We start from the raw sequence: 15,513 nt of genomic DNA, 5'->3' as shown, positions 1-15,513 counted from the left end.
CTGTCATGTGCTGCCTCGTTTAGAGCCAGGAGCAATGGGGCCAATCAGTCATGAACTGAAACCCCCAAGACTGAACCCAAACAAGCCTTTCTCCTTAAGTTGACCATCTCGGGTATTTGCTGTGATGACGGAAAGCTGGCTAACACAGTCTCTCAAGTTCAGGAGACACACAGGCTCTACTTGAGCTCCTTGGTTCTGCACTGTGGTCAGGAATCTCACTCCAACTACAAAGCTGAATGATAATTGCATTGGTCTTTCTGGTGTCAGAGACATAGTCCTGGAATGCTTGATATCCTATGATTGAAAACAACTGTGTTGTATATTTTGTTCCATTCGTTGGTTGTTTAAGGTGGAAGAGTATGTTTGAATCTATTGTGGCTAGAATTATAAGTTGGCACCCTATCTTGAACGAAGTGCTGGAAGAAGCTTCTGACTTCTATGTATTGCAGGAGTCAGGCACCAGAGAAGCGGGGAGCACTGTAAACCTTCCATACTGCAAGAGATGGGCATTTGAGAAGCCACCCATGTTACCAGGGGTGGGTGCTGTACAAGCTACGCACTGGGGAGCCTAGCAAAGGAGCAAGCCAGAACCAAGAAGCTAAATCCTTTCTTCTCATAATGTCTCCCTAGCGTCCTCTACTGACAAAAAGTAACATAACTCCAGCTTGCAAAGGCAAACTATGTGAAGAACCCATTTCTATTTTCACTGAGCAGGCAATGAAGGGTGAAATAGGGGAGAGGGATAAACTGACAATCGACACACATATTGTGGAGGATTGTTGCCTTATCAGCACAGATGCTCCTTGACTTACAACGGGTTTGCATCCCGATAAACTCATACATTTAAAACAATCATAAGTAAAATAGCTGAAGCTTGGAAACAGCCCAAGTGCCCATCAACTGGAGACTGGATAAAGATGTGGTTTTTTTAATAAAATGGAGTACTACTCAGCCATAAAGAACGAGAAACTAGAGACATTTATAGCTAAGTGGATGCACATTGAGGCCATACTTTTAAGTGAAATAAATAGAACACACATATGTAAATACCGAATAGTTTCTCTGGTGTGAAAAACTGAAATGTAAATAAGGATTAAAATGATTAAAATGAATAATTGATAATTTGAAATAGGAAGAAAAGTTCCAAAGGGGAAGTGGGAGGGGCAGGGGGAGGGAAAGGAAAGAAGGGAAAGGAAAAATTATGAGAGAAGGAAAAAATGGAAACAAAGTCTGTGTAAATAGGGAAGGGTTGGGGGGAGGTGAAGGGTTCACAGGTAATGGGGAAAAAATAAGAATCAAGGTACATCATGTAGAAGTACAAGCACCCAATGATAAATGTAAATGTATTGTGTACCTAAAATGGACCAACAAAAGAATTTAAGGAAAAAAATAAAGTAAATATGCTTTGCTTCCCAGCATTGACAGAGAGGACTAAACTTCAAATTACCAGCCCAGGATAAAGTTTAAATACAAATCGTAGTTTCTACTGAGTGATGTCACTTTCATAGCATGGTAAGATAGAAGAATCATGAAGTTGAATTACCCCAAGCTGGGGTGTGTTTGTATTTCAGAATTGGGTGGACATCTGGAAAGTTTAGAATTATAAGTCAAATATAACATCTTAAATGAAAAATTTTGAGTTTGAATTTTATGTAAATAAGATTTTTTAGCTCCAAGAAAAGAACCGTGGCTTCTCGTACTCCTACCAAAGGATAAAATAAAACTGAAGTTAAAGTAGCAAGTTGTGTTTGACTTAATTTTCACTATTATTTGACAGAGGAGAAAAGGAGAAGAAGGAGGCCACTAATGTTACTGCATTACTTTCACCTATCAGGTGCCTTGCTTTTACAACCATTTGATGCTGTGGAGAAAGTGGTCATGTGCAATATTACAGATGAGTAAATGGACTGGAGCAATTTTCAGGAATAAGAATCTTTGGGGAAAGTTGCTAATAATGATGATGACTTGACCGGCCACACGGTTTTACGTTTGGTACCCAAGAGATGAGGTCCCAGATGTACATCTTAAACAAATGCCTAGGAGATTCTGGTTCATGTGGTCCATGGGCCCCATAGTCAGAAACACTGTTTCAGTAACTTGTGCAAGTCTCTGGGGTTCAAGGCAAGCTTCAGGTTGGATGGATACTATTCATTTCCAGCCATGTCTCTTTTTCCTGTTGCTCTGTTGTTCTCTGAATTAGTAGTGAGCATAGGAGAACAATTGTTGGACTTCAACTAGATCATTTCAGGCCCACCATAGCTCTGTGGATAAGGGAGATAATCAGCTAGTGAACAAGTAGTTGTTTAGCGATGAGTCCAGAGCCAACCTTTTATGGGAACAGCATTAGGTAGTTCATTCTGGTAACAATATAGGGGCGCCTTCCTTTTCTCTCAACTCATTGATGGATTCACAGTGTGACCCTCGGAAAATCAGTGAAGAATTAGTGGGTGTTTTTCTTTATTTAGGAAGTTGACGGCAATCAATTACAAATTACACACTTAAATTGTCAGACAATGTGATCATTACACAATGAGAGGAATCAGTAATGAAATTTCAGGACCATCCATTGTCTAAGAAATTTGACATCTTTCAAAGTTAAACGCCAGATGCTAATAAAAATGCTTATTTTTTAAGTGGCTCCAAATGAGATAACTTTATGTTTTTTTCTTTTTTGTGGAATGAAGAATCATGAAGTATCAGGGTGACAGAATAGAAAAAGCTGTGTTTTGGGTTGGATAAATGTACCTAATTTCAGAGCATTTGGAGATGAGCTCATTATTAAATAACATTTATTCCACATCTGAATGATTCACTTAGTTTTGATTCTGGCCTTCAAGTGTAAATGAGACATACAGAGAATCCTGAAATTATTGAATATCTTTCCCTACAAAAGTGGAAACAGAATCTAAGCCAAAGCTAGGTCTTATGTCAATCACATACATAGTCCTGTTGATTCTGCATAGACTTAGGATTATGTTAGGATTATGGCATCCCTACCATACAAACATCACTTATTTGCTTCCCTTCATCCAATAAAGAACTCTACTGGAGAAGACTGTGGTCATTTGATGGGTAGAGCAGCTCAGCTTCATAAAGTTCCCCTCAAGTTAGGCCTTAAGCACAATTCAGACAATCTTTTAACCAGATAAATTGATTTTAAACATGTGAAAACATATAAAAGAATGGGCAAGAATATTTAAAAGGCATAAAAAAGAGTGAGGGAGGTCTGTACCCGAGGTCAAACATATTATGAAGCTACCAAAATTAAAGCAATGTAGTATTGCTGCATGGCAAAAATACCCTAGAAAATAAAGCAGAATAAAAAGCCCAGGAACGTACCCAAATATACACAGAAACTTGGCAGATAATATAAATGAAAGTTTTATATGAAGGAAGAGAATAGAGACCAATGAGTTCATGGTTTTGAGTCATCTTTTTAATTATATGGGAAAATTTGGATTTTCACCTTACATACTATGTACACAGAGTTAAAACTTCAATGTTAAAAATGGAAATTAAAGCTTCTACAAAAGTATATGGTTCAGATAATTTAAATAGAAACATCCTAAGAATAAAGAAAACCATCAAACAGATTAATATGTTTTTTGACAAAACAATTGGGTCGCAAATAATTTTTTAAAAAGACTAAAGAAAAGGGACTGATATTATGTACGTGGATCTTATTAATCAGTAAGACCAATAATTCAAGAGGAAAAAGAGAGAAAGATGTAAAAGGATAATTCATTCTAAAGGAAATATAAGTGATGGCTTTCAAATGAGCAAAATAATGTTCAAATTTATTTATAATAAGATTAATAATAATTAAAGTTATCGTGAGGATATATCACTTAGGTTTTTTTTTTTTTGTACCGGCGATCAAACTCGGGTCCTTGCGCTTGGGCAGCAGGCAGCGAAACCACTGAGCTAAATCCCCAGCCCCTAATTTTTACCTATTCAGTGTGTTGTTGAGAAACAGTTTCTTTCATACATTGTTGGTGGGAATATAATCTGGCCTGGCCTTTGTGGAGAGCAATTTATCAGTGCCTTTCAATGTGTGAAATGCTTTTGCTCTTTGCCCACGTATGCATTTAGATTTATATCATCATGACTGTAGTGGTTGTATGGTCTTTGGTCACTAAATGACACTTAATTGACTCGTTTGCTTCCAAGTGTTTGCTACCATAAACAATGTTTTAATGCAGTCTGTTTAGACAACTAGATGAACTGGCCCTATTATTGGTTTCTGTAAGTGCAATTATTTGATCACTTTTAGTTTCTCAGACTGACCTTTGAAAAAGAAACAGAGGGCCCACGAGAGACATCATTAATATAAGTAATCTTTTGCCCTTTCCAGCTACTTGCATTTCTGTACCTGCCCTCAAAAGTTAACATTTTTATTGTGGATTTTCTTTCCTTGCTTCCAACTCTGCACTGCCACTTACATTATTTCCCTTCATATAGCATTTATCTTCAGGGGGAAAAACATGGCAGCTATTTTGGACTTTAGCATAGTTTTTCTTTTTTCATGGATTCCCATTTGTTGTGTCTGATTTATCTTCGTGGAGACAGCAGAGGTCTGCTCAGAGCAGCTTAACGAAACCATCTGTGTGTACGGAAAAGCAGAGACAATTAAAACCTGTTGACAACTTTGGGCAAAGCTGTGGGCCTCGTGTTCCGTAATTTATGTGAAAAGCTGAAGAACAATCAGTTCAAGCTGGTTCTTCAAAGAGGCACAGCCTGTAACATGCTTTTGGCAGTTCAGCATCTTAGTGCTCCAGTAATCAGAGTCCAAAGAATTCTGAGATGTGCAGGGGGAGCTCACGAACAGCCCCATGAAAACAAACACACCCGGTGCCACGGAGAGAAGATGGAAGCTGCTGCTGCTTTTCCCAGTTTTTCATCCAACTCCATTTCTCTGGTTAACAGACAAGCATACCGCACAGTATCCCCCTCCTATTGCTCAGTGTGTTTTTGTGTCACAAATTAGAAGAGCTCGTTCCTACATTTGCTATGCAACTTAGCATCAGATACACACCAGGGGGTGCGGTGCTGGGGAGGCACTGCTGTGCGGGAGGACCTTGTATCTCTGCCACTCAGACTTGTGTCTCAGTCTTAGCAGTTTCACCTCCTCATGGGCTACCTCGGGCCCCTCACCATTTCCTTCTTTTTAAAGTGAACCAAGCAATACCTGGCTTACAAGATCAACCTGATGGCTGGAGATGGACAATGTGACATTTCTTTCTTTCTTTTCTCATCTCTTGGTACCATCTATATCTTGTTACGTAGTTCCCATGCCCATGCATCTGCCAAAATTGCTACAGCCAGATCCTATGCTTGGACAAGAAAGAGTTCTATCAGTCAAGATAAGCTGGGTTTGGTATAAAAACCAAGTACCATCTCAGTTACTGAATCACTCTGTGTTATTTGAGTTCTCAGGAGCATTAGTTGACCAGTTCCACACTCTTAAATCATTTTCTTCCCTTATTTTCCAAGAACCACTCTTTTTTTTTTTTTTTTTTTTTGGTACCAGGGATTGAACTCAGGTCCTCATGCTTGCGCAGCAGGCGGCGAAACCACTCAGCTAAATCCCCAGCCCTTCACGATTTATTTATTTTTTTTTTGGCCACTCTTTAATTTCTTCCTTCTATCTCTGTGGGCTCCTCTTGGTGTTCTGTGTCTTCTCCTTTCTTTCTGCACCATTTCTCTCATGGATTCTTTTCTTCCTCTCTGCACCTGGCTGCATAGTCCCACTCCTATGCATGGTGTCAATTATCACTTATATATAGGAGTGTCCACTACACGATGTAAGTCCAGATGACACATTGCAGCCAGCCTCCCAATGGAGATGCTTTGGCATCCTCTGTTGGTGTAAGAAATCTAGAGATCATACCCACCCCTGTTCCATAATTCCTTAGACTGACCTCAGCTCCCCTCTCCTTTAGGGGTCTTGGGGTCTCTGAGACCAGGAGGCTTTCTAGTGGGAGGAGTTTAGTCCAGCCTGCCCCTACCTTGATTTCTGCTAGCTTGGTGAATGCTGTCTGCAGAGCGGAGGCTACGTTTGGTGAGTTGTATGTGAATGTGTAGACAGGGAGCCAAATTCTCATGTCCGCAGTGACCCCTAGTAATTGGGTGGAGTCTGGTAAAGAAAGTGCTTACTCTCTGAATAACTCAGTTACTTCCCTGGGTCCCTCTTAAGGAAGGGAGGTCCTATCCAAATTAGGCAAAGCTTACAGGATTAGGAATCATTTCATTTTCTCCTTCAGGGACTTCTTCAGGAATCTAGGGTCAAGGAAATAGGAAAAGAGCTGGTGTTAGTCACCCAATGTCACAAGATTTCAGCTGCATACTGAAGCATCTGGACACAGCTCATGGATACATGGAGGAGATGAGGCTATTGGTGAACGTGGTGGCAACTGAGACTTCAAGGAATGTGGAGCTGCATGAGAGGAAGTTTTACCTGTGCTGGGGCAGCTTGACTGGTCCAGAGCACTGTGCCTGCAGTTGCACCACGGGTGCTGATGGGAGCCCTTTTCCAGCACATCTAGGAGTGAAGGTGACCATGTGATAAATCTCAGAAAGACAGTCATCTTTGTCTCATGAGCCTTAAGAGTTAAGGCCTTAAGGTTATAACCACGCTGCAGGCTGGTCCCAGGAAAGCTGTGTTGAGATAGGATCCTAGTTAACAGTCCGCTACGTGATATTGATGGATGCCATTGACCAAGAAATTCCATCCCTCAATTTCGCAGGCACATGATACTGTTGCGCTAACTGGCCTCTCTCTGTTTGGGTGGGACTGTGTGACCTTTGGGTCTATGATATGTGAGCAGATGTCACCTGGGTCACTTTTCTTGTTTGTTTTTTGTTTTTTGAGACAAGGTCTGGCTTACAGTTCAGGCTGACCTTGAACTCCCTATGTATCCCAGGGTGGCCTTGAACTTGCTGCAATCTTGCTATGTCAGCCTCCCGAGTGCTGGGATTACAGGAGTGTGCACCACACCCTGCACGTGAGTCACATCTAAGCAAGGGTCTGTCATTGTTAGTCCTCGATCCCCCAGAGTTCTCTTCCCTCTGGTAGGTATTACCCAGGTCAGAAGTACATTTGCTCTGTCATTATGGGCGTGTGAGCGATTGCGATGTTCAGAGCCCACTGGTGACCCAAAGTGGGAATGTAGCAAGAGTGCAGGGACCTCTTGTTCCAGACCTGCAGTGCTGCCATCGTCCTTGGGCTTCTCTTTGCTGAGCCTCTGAATCAGAGGCTACTCCTGGATTCTACATCAACTTCTTATGGATTTACTGGCATATGTACTCAGAACACCGCCTCAGACTGAATGCAGGATGTATAAACTGGTTTTTGGGGAGTCCACGCCACTGTTCCGGCTCCAGAAGAGCTGGGTGCTCGGAGTCCCGCAGAGGCAGAGCATAGCCCGCGATGGCTCTACGGCTGCCTGGTGAGGCTGAGCCCCAGGACAAGATGTGCTACCCGGCCGAGAGGCTCCAGAGCAGCCCCTAGCCCCTGGCTCCCTACTACTCCCCGTTCGCAGCCTATGGCCACTACAGGAGCGCCTTGCCTGCCGCGGAGGAGGACTTGCAGCCCCTTGGACAGCTGGAGGCCGCGCCGTCCGCGTCTCAGGCGATGACCCCTTTCCCCTTCCGGATGGCCAGGGTCTGGCTCTACAAAGGGAGCCACTCTTTGACCTACCCTGGTACACCAAGTTACCTCTGTGGTACCCAGTTTCCCACCTCCCCAGAGAGGTGCCACTCTTTCTGAACAGCCAGGAGTACACGGGCGCGAGTGGCGACAATTTGGTTCCCGTGAGTGGCCACAGAGACAGCGGCCAGTGCTGGGGCCCTGAGACTTTAATTCCGCTGCCCCCTGTGAATACCTCCCCATTGCCTGAGGGGCTGAAGACTTCCCAATTAGTACCTTCCCCCAGCAAGCGCCCTGATGAAAGCCCCAAACCCCCGAACCAAGAGGGGAAGTCGTCTCCGGGTCGTCGTTTCCGCTTCTCTGAGGAGGAGCTGCACTTCGTTCTATTCGGGGTCGTGCTCAGCCTGGAGCGCTCAGCCAGCCTGCATCATGTGATTTCCGCCTCCTGGTCCCCGCCGACAGTCCTGGGTCCGAGCCTCTTCCTCAAAGTCTGGATAAAGACTCTCTTCAGCTTCCAGAAGGTCTCCGCCTGGTGCGGATGGTGTTGGGTGCAGTGCCACATTTCAGTGTGTTCTGCAGTAGTTTCCTTGCCAAAGGAATCAGGTTTGGGCCCTTTCAAGGTGAAGTGATCAGCGCCAATGAACTGAAGACCCACAGTGACAGTTCCCTGATGTGGGAGATCTTTGAAGATGGCCACTTGAGTCACTTTATAGATGGAAGAGAGACAGGGAACTGGATGTCTTACCTCAACTGGGCCCACTTCCCCAAGGAGCAAAACTTGGTTGCTGTTCAGTGTCAAGGACAGATATTTTATGAGAGCTACAAGGAGATTTACCAGAACAAGAGCTGCTTGTGTGGTATGGAGACTGCTATGAGAAGTTTCTGGACATCCCCATGAATCTCCAGGTCACTGAGCAGGGCACACCACCAGCAGGGCCCACAGGAGAGTCTACAGAAAGTTACAGATGTGAGAGATGTGGAAAAGTGTTTACTTACAAATACTACAGAGATAAGCACCTCAAGTACACGCCCTGTGTGGACCAAGGTGACCAGAAGTTCCCCTGCTCGCTGTGCAAGAGATCCTTCGAGAAGCGGGACCACCTGTGAATCCACGTTCTGCACGTTCACGAAAAGCACCGGCCACACAAGTGTTCTACATGTGGGAAGTGTTTCTCTCAGTCTTCCAGCCTGAACAAGCACATGCGCGTCCACTCTGGAGACAGACCCTACCAGTGTGTGTACTGTACCAAGAAATTCACTGCCTCCAGCGTACTGCGCACACCACATCCGTCAGCATTCCGGGGAGAAGCCCTTCAAGTGCAAGTACTGTGGCAAATCCTTTCCCTCCCACGCCGCCCACAACCGCCACGTCCGGCGCTCGCACAAGGAAGACGAGGGAGGCTCCTGCAGCGTCTGTGGGAAAGTCTTCCCTGATCAAGAAGCCCTCGACTCCCACATGAAGGTTCATGAAGACTGCGCGCCGTCGGAGTGCGGAGCCATTGAAAACTGCGGGTTTGAACTCTCCCTGGTTCTTGTTATGGGTGCGTTGTAGGATCACATGGTCGTAACATTAAATGAGATGTGGGGAGAAAGAACCTGCCAGCCTGCTGAATGTAGCAGGCTGATTGGGCTCTTGTGGAAATGCCTTCCACAGTTGTTAACAAGCACAGAACGTGGCGGGGGGCGGGGGGGGGGCTTAGCAGAAGCAGTGAGAGCTCAGAGGAGATAGGGCCTGAGGACTGAAAACTCCGCACCCATCCTAAGAGTGCCCTATTTATCCCTGCAGTTCAGGGCCATGCAGAGTCCTAGACCAATGAATGAGAAGCAGGTCTTCTCTTATATTGGACTTGGGCCCCCACATGCACTGTCTGCCCATCCAGTCCTCGGTTTCTTCATAGAACAGATTTTTTCATTGATTCAAGCTACCACTTGATTATTAGTATTCAATGAAGTCTTCAGATATGAATTAACCTTTTATCTTTATTTGGAGTCATTTTAAACCCTTCACTTCTCCACACACGCGTGCGCCGCACGCGCGCGCGCACACACACACACACACACACACACAGCACATGCCAGATAACAAAGCTACTTACAGGGACAGGAGCAGGTTATTCACTCTGCCAGTTATGACGTATGTCAACTGAAAAAAAAAATATAACCAGAGGGGAACAAAGGCTAAAAACAAACCTATTTATGTCGCTCTGGTTTTAAACGTGATTTCATTTCTGATAAATAAAGCAGACTTTTTTTAAAAAAAAAAATAAACTGGTTTTTGTATGTCTGAAAATATTTGTATTTTACTTTCACACTGTAATGGTAGTTTGGGCACAGAATGTTAGGTTCAAAATATTTTTACCATAGGACTTTGAGCACATTGATTATTTTCTGACTAGAGTGATGCATGCAATAGAAAGTTGGATGGTTCCCTCTATTTTGTCTTGGAAACTTTTTTGATTTTTAAAAAATCTTTGTCACTGTGAAATTTCAAGAGGATGTGCCCTCAAAGTGTGTAGTTACTTTCATCCATTCTGCTATATATTCAAACCCATAAAGTGTGAAAAAATATTCCCTTATTTCTATTTTTAAATTACCACATCCATTTTCTCTGTCTCCTTTTCCTGCTGTTCCTCTTAGACAGTTAGTAGGCTTCTATGACTTTCGTATTAATGCTCTGTGAAGCTTATCTTATCCCTTAAATTTGCCATCTCTTTGCCATTTGTTTTAAGTTCTGAGAGAAAAACTTTCAGCCCTTTTATTGAATTTCATATTTTTAATTTTTAAGAAATTTTTGGTATTCTCAGGTAGTTCCCCTTTCAACCAAACTATTCTTGTTTTATGAATGTAACTTCTTCTCAAATCTTTTAAAACATATTCATTAATTACTTAAAAATTTCTTCCACTTGTTGAATTATTTCTGTTCCCTTGAGACTTTATATGATTTGGTCTTTTTTATTTCCTTCTGTTAGCTGTCTTCAGACGTCTGGTGGCCTGGTTCATCATCACATCAGTAAATGGAGGATTAATTTCATAGTAACAGTTATCTGCTTTAGGGTTTTTTAAAAAAAAATTTGGATTAATGGTATTTTTTTTGCAAGGACGTTCTCATGAATGGGAAGGCAAACAAGGAAAGTCATGGAAATGCTCAGGGCTAAGTAAGTGGCAGATTCTCCTTTAGAATGTATACGTGAGGAGCCAGGCTTAGAGTAAACATCCTGCTTATCTCCCCCAGTGAACAACAGAACATGGGCGCTTCACTCTTAAACCAACACCTGCGTTAAACCTCAAATCCGTCTTGAGGGAGTTCATCCAATTGTTTTAAAGAGGATCTTTAGTTTTTCTTGTTCCATGTGATAAAGCCTTGGTGCCTTCTGCTCCATGTGGGAGGAGAACACAAATCCTGCACCTAAGGATTTGCTGGCATTTTGCAAAACCAGTGGCACCCACTTCCTGAGGGTCCCCTCCTACTTAGGCTTTGGCTTCCTCTACTCTGTTCTATCCAATAACATGTCTCCAACTGAATCCCTATTCAGAAAATGCGTCAAGTGTCTCATCCACCAAAGGCCTTCTCGCCCAATTTCTTCCTGGCTACAGATTTATTTCTTTTTGCACTCCAACGCTGTCATTTTAGTGGAACCACGGGCAAGGGAGGTGCCACATTCGTATGCTCACTCTGCTATCTTGCACCAGACACTTGCCCACTCTGAGGGCGATGCTTTTAAAAATGGATCTTTTATTGTTGTTGAAAGTCTACTCATCTCTTATCTATATTCTCCCTGTTTAAAATGATACATCTAGAGATAAGAATAGGTTCTTGTTAAAAAAGATACAGTTTGAGAGAAGAAATAAGTTCTGGTGTTCTATTGCACAGTAGGGAAACTATAAAAAATGGTAATGCACTGTATATTACAAAAAAGCTAGAAGAGAGGACTTTGAATGTTTCCATTTCCCAAAAAGATAAATATTTGAGGCAAAAGATATGCTTATCCTGATTTGAACATTACAAAATGTATAAGGTATGGAAACATCACATGGCACAATATGCACAATTTTATATTGCCATTAAAAGAAAGAAAAAAGGAAAGGAAAACAGACAATTGGAAGTAAGCAAATTAAAGCAATTCAGACAACAGCAAGTATTACAAACCCTCTCTCGAAATGTGTGATAAGCAGTTAAAAGCAGCCTACATTACTAATCCTATCCAAAGATGTGTTCTCTCTGGCCACTGTGCCATGGGCCATGCATACTGTCCCAAAGAAACCTGGTTTTTCCTCTGTGTGCAGAGTGTTTTTGCTGGCATGCAAGAACCTCCTTCCCCACAGTCTGGAGAAGGTAGACACAGTAGTCCCACTTGGGCTGTGAAGTATATCAAAGATTTGCTTGGAGAAAAGCCGAATAACAATAAGCCTCAGTTTTAGTTCTTATTGTTTGTTTTCAATTTACCTTCTGCTTCTTTTGTTTCCTTTCCATGATCCCAGTTCTGACTCTGTCATAGTTTAGATTGAAAGTGTTCCCCAAAAGTCTCATGCGTGTGGTAGGTGATTGGATCATGGGGCACTATACTCATTAGTGGATTTGTTCATTGACGGGTTCAGTGGCTGAATGTGTTATTAAGACATGGGGCATGGTTGGAAGTTTGTCACTGGGGGTGTGAACTAGAAGGATGCCTTTGTGTCCCCTGCCTCTCCATGGTTTCTGTCTTTCCTGGCTGCCATGACGTGAGCAGTTTTCCTCCCTTAGTCCAGTGATGGCGAACCTTTTAGAGACTGAGTTCCCAAATTGCTACTGAAAACCCACTTATTTATGGTAAAGTGCTAACACTGCAAGCAAACCTGAATACTGTAGTTTTAGTTTAGAGAAACCAACTCTAACGTCTTTTGTCTTAAAATAAAAATACAATAACACACGTGCCATAGGTTCGCCATCACTGCCCTAGGCTCTTCCACCATGCCCTTTCTGCCTTGGGGCCAGCCAACCATTGACCGAATCCTTAAAGAACAAGGAACCAAAATTAACTTCTCCTTTAAGTTGTAGGTGATGGATATTTTGCCCCAGTGAAGGTAACTTTCCCTAGGGTCCAGGACAGACCCTAAAAGGCTATTTCTATTAAGATAGAAGAAAATTTAATCTCAGTAGGGTAGGGAGAGAAATATAATTTCTTCTCAGCTCTTAGGTTTGCAGCTAGGACAGACTTCAGTAACAAAAGTCAGATGAATAAGAGGAAAGCCAGGAAGTTTATTTACATGTGCAGTGTGCATGACATGGGAGAAAAATACAGTGAAAGGTAACTCAGGAATGGCTTAGGTCTCTGGCCTATGTAATATCTTCTATAAAGAACAATAAATCTTAGAGACGACAAAGAAAAGCAGTTTCAGGTCTCCAGAGGTGGGAGACTGTGGGAAGGCAAATATAAGGGAGAGAACAATGGAGTAAGGTTTGCTTGTGAATTTCTCTGGTGCTGTCTCCGAGTTGAGAAGAGTTTCTCCAGTAAAGGAGAACTGATGTTCTGTCTTTAGGTGGAAGAGAGAATGAGGATAGAGTGAACTCTTCCTTCATTTGCTGCTTCTTAATTGCCTCTAGCTCAAAAATATTTATGTTAAAGAGGCAAATGTTGGGGTGACACTTTGTGGTTTCCCTCACTTGCTAGTAAAGTCTTCTTCCTTTTGAGAACTCCAACAGAATCAAGGAGCCTGAAATGTGGAGACAAAGCAGCTCATCCACAGTAGGAATGCTGACCTCTTCATTGTCTTTCAAGTCTAAGAGGACTTTGCTGTGGTCATTTCCAGAGTGGGAATTCAGGGCTTTGGGTAACTCCCCCTTTGAGGTCCAGTCCCTCTTTGAGGCCTTGGAGTAGTAAGAGGTTCTCCCTTTCTTGTGAGAACTGTAAACCTCTTATCTCTCTCTACAGTATTCTACTGAGATATTTTGGAGAAATCTTCTTAATTGGTTGAGACTCTAGGAAATACTAAAGCTAAACCAAAAAGCTATTTCTATTTTCATCTGTCCTTGAATGCAGAAGACATTATCTGCTTGAATAGGATGGGATCAGTGAATGGGATTGGGAGACAAAGGAATGGAAAAAAAAGAAGGAAAATATCCAGAAGGGAAAAAATCAGTTAATGTCTCAGTCATGCCACAGTGGACCTCATTCAACCATAAAGATATCTTCTGTGGGGTACGTGCAGGATACAAAATGGCCTCCAGCCCAGAAAGAGTTTGAGAATAAGGGAAGGTTAGGGAAAAATTTCCTGGAGACAGCTGTGACAGAATTTATAAAAGAATCTTTTGAAATTTTGATACGAGATGAAAACTGATTCCAGTTGTGGGGCATAGGCTATCTGCCATGCCCCCTTTCATAGTGTGTTATTAAAGGTATGAAGGACACCATACCTGATATTTCTGGAGACTGTGTGGTGTTGTGCAGTAGCCACCTTATGTGGAAAATCCTTGACTATTATAGAGGCAGGATAAACATCCCCTGAGAAGTTAATGTTTACAAAAATAATCAGTGCTCATGGCATTCACACCAATATCACAGAACAACCTCAGAACACTGCCAGCTGATGTCTCACAGTATTTCATGGAGTTATGAATTATAGGTGGAGACGAGTGTGATTCCCTGTGGATCCATCGATGATAGCTATTCACTTAGAAGTGTACAGGTTTATTTTGCTCAAGAAAAAAAGTATTGAAGAGTACTATAAATATTTAACCAAGCAGATAACCCAAACAAATGGACACGTTGGGCAACCGAGATGGCGCTGGTATGGATAAGCATTTCTGTACAGCGATCAGCCCGTCAGCAGCCAAGGTTGGGACATGTGATTATTCAGCTCTCTCTTTATGTAATAATGAGAAAAAAGCATTGCTTGCTTATAGCCCACCATGGCCACCAGCCTCAAGACTACATGACTTTGATTTGGCTGTTGATAGAAACCCAATATCTCAATGTGCCAGACTTGATTTCCCGAGAGAAGCAGGTTGAACAATGGTATGACTGGTGTCCATTACTGCCTATAGAGCTGCCTCCTGGGATAGGAGTTTATTGACAGAAACACAGTGATCTCTTCATGTCCCTTACTCAAAGCCATAGTTGTGAACAGGTTATTTTGTAAGACCATGAAGGTGGCAAGGCAATGACTAACCTGTTTAGTACTCCATTCATAGCTAGTCCTTGGTGTTGTTAATGTAGACATTAAAAGCAACTGTACTTTAGCTCAGTGCATTTTGCATTTGAGTTAGAAATTTTTAATATGTTCTATTTCTGATTACACATGTAGTACCATATGAAGTATAATAAAAATACAGAGAATGTTCAAATTTTAAAAAATTATTACAATAAAGGAAACATTGGCATTAATCACCCCCAAAATGCCTCCATGCTTCAAACACACTTATTTCATCATTCTTACTACTTTCTGAAGCAGTTTGTGAGTGTTTTTGTTATGCTATGGTCGCTGCTTCAATGTCCTGCATCAATTTAAAATGTTTACCATTCATGGTCATTTTGACTTTGAGGAAGAGTCAGAAGTCACACAGTAGCAGATCTGGTGAATAAGATTGTTAAGGACTCACTGGAATGTGTTTGTTTGACTGAAATTGCCATAAATGTTTTGAATAGATTCAGGACATCCAGGCAGTCACAGAAAGACACAAAACAGGACTTCCAGAGCTGCTTCAGAAAGTGGCAAGAACAATGGGGTAACTTTGTTCAAAGAAAGTGGGGTGTATTTTCAGGAGGATTAATAGAAATGTGTCTTTTACTATAATAATTTTTAAAAATTTTTATTTAAATGTTCACTATATTTTGGGATCACACCTCATATTTACATAATGGTGTTGCCAGTTAACTGAAGGTTCTTTT

The 15,513-nt window shown here is 42.2% G+C and overlaps 1 pseudogene; it reads left to right on the top strand.

Moving 5' to 3' along the window:
- Nucleotides 1–7,429: 7,429 nt before the first annotated feature.
- Nucleotides 7,430–9,293, top strand: LOC101718671 (PR domain zinc finger protein 14 pseudogene; annotated as a pseudogene).
- Nucleotides 9,294–15,513: the final 6,220 nt, after the last annotated feature.

This window comes from Heterocephalus glaber, unplaced genomic scaffold (genome assembly GCF_053883595.1).
Source record: "Heterocephalus glaber isolate CG9 unplaced genomic scaffold, H.glaber_assembly_v1.0 deba00001472, whole genome shotgun sequence".
NCBI classification, from domain to species: Eukaryota; Metazoa; Chordata; class Mammalia; order Rodentia; family Bathyergidae; genus Heterocephalus; species Heterocephalus glaber.
This window is presented reverse-complemented; position numbering and strand designations above follow the sequence as displayed.